General features: G+C 35.0%; 1 protein-coding gene across 1 annotated transcript in view; it reads left to right on the top strand.

Annotated features, from left to right (window-relative positions):
• The window catches only part of LOC106875816 (dynein regulatory complex protein 9), a 140899-nt gene that overhangs the window by 10747 nt on the left and 128152 nt on the right, over positions 1–2000 (top strand). The gene's annotated exons all lie outside the window — the stretch shown is intronic.

Here is a 2000-nt window from a genome sequence, read left to right as displayed (position 1 = left end):
CTTTGATGCTAATAAATCTTTGAAAGCTGATTCCATCTCTGGTTTGGACCTGGAAGTTTTATCACTTAAAAACGTGTTTAAATGCTTAAAAAAATGGTAGTCAGTGGGGGAAAGATCAGGAGAATATGGAGGATGTGGTAAAGTCTCGTATTCCAAGTCTGTGAGTCTCTGCAGCATCATTCTTGCAACATGTGGCTTTGCATTATCGTGGAGCAGAATTAGGCCACACCGATTTCAGTTTTTGCAAGTGAGCATGCATTTCAGCGAATTGATTGCAGTAAATCTCTGCTGTAATGGACAACACAAATTGCAGACCACCAGACAGTTACCATAATCTTTGGCTTTGGGAAATGTTTGGGGGCTCATCACGATCAAGCCATTGACCTGATTGTTTATGGTTATCATAAAGGATCCACTTTTCGTCACAAGTGACTATTCGGTCAAGAAAAGGATCATTAGTGTTTCACAGAAAGAACATTGAGCACACTTCAAAACGCCAAAGTTTTTGATTTTCATTGAGTTTATGTGGTACCCATTTATTGAGCTTTTCCACCTTACCAATCTTCTGTAGATTGCATGAGACCATTGCAATACTAACATCAAGTGCCTGAGACACTTCTCTGACACTTTGACATGGGTTTTGTTCAACAATTGCTTTCACTTGTTCATTATCCAGATTGCATGACCATCCTCTACCTTCTTCATCTTCAAAACTCTCATCACCACTCTGGAATTTCTGAAACCACCTTCGTACTGTGCAATCACTTGTGGACCCTTCTCCCCATGCTCTGTTGATATTGGCAGCAGTTTGGGAGACATTGTGCCCAAGCTTGAACTCATGCAAGAAGAATAAGCGAAGGTCCTTTTTTGTCATGTTCATATTTAAAGGTGCCTATGTTTCAAGAATGTTTTCTGTCTGAAATAAGCAGAACATTATTAAAGAGCATACATCAATTATAAAGTATGTTGAAATTCACCTAAAATATAAGTAAAATACTATGATAAAATTGTGTTTCAAAACACAACACTTAAAGTGGCCATTATTTTCGGAACAACCTAATAAAAGACCCTTGCCCAAGGTGCTGCAGAGTGGGATTGAACCTGGAACCACACAGCCACACCTACGCCTATATATATATGTATATATATGGGGCAGGGTCTTTTTATGTCTCCATAGCTAAGTGGTTTAGCAAAAGAGACCAATAGAATAAGTCCAGACTTAAATATAAGTACTTGGTGGGGTGTGTGATTTGTTTGACTAAACTCTTGAAGGAGGTGTCCCAGCATGGCCACAGTCCAGTGGCTGAAACAAGTAAAAGATAAAGGAAGAAACAATAGATGTCTGATAAATGGGTTTCTTTTCCTGAAGCATAAGATTCTAAGAAAAAGGTCAGTGACTTTTCACTTTCTCCTGATGAAGTAATGAAGGAAAAAACAAAACAAAATACAAAATGAATGACAACAAATTTTTGAGTCTAGATTAGTAGATTCTAAATCTGAAATGCAACTAATCCAATCAGTGGTTTTCGTAATTTCTTAGAAGTTCAAACTTAAAAATGTTCAAGGGTAATATTTCTGTATCAATGATTCAGTGCAAGTTCTAGCAACTTGCTAAATTAAATTACTTCAAAGATTAGCTGAAATTATATTATTAGAAAAAGCTAATTAGAAAATAAAAATAAAAATAATAATAACCAAAAATAACTAGGATAAAGAAATATATATATATAATTAGTCAGAAAAACAAGTTTTATCTAATTTCATTAGATAAAACTTGGAAAATTCTCAGAAAAGAAAACTTTGATAATGTATTTAATTTTGTTTGTTCTTACCTATAAGAAAATGGTAAATTAGCAGAAATATATTAGAGAATCTGATGGAATACCTTGTGGTAATTGTGACAGGTTTCACTTCTCTGAATTTGAATGGCATAGTGGTCAGTTTTGTCTTTTAGCGTTAAACAATAAAGAACTGGTCAAAGAATGAGGTTGACTCTTCTT

Source organism: Octopus bimaculoides, chromosome 7 (genome assembly GCF_001194135.2).
Source record: "Octopus bimaculoides isolate UCB-OBI-ISO-001 chromosome 7, ASM119413v2, whole genome shotgun sequence".
NCBI classification, from domain to species: domain Eukaryota; kingdom Metazoa; phylum Mollusca; class Cephalopoda; order Octopoda; family Octopodidae; genus Octopus; species Octopus bimaculoides.
The sequence above is the reverse complement of the archived record's forward strand: the minus strand, read 5'-3'. Positions and strand labels throughout refer to the sequence as shown.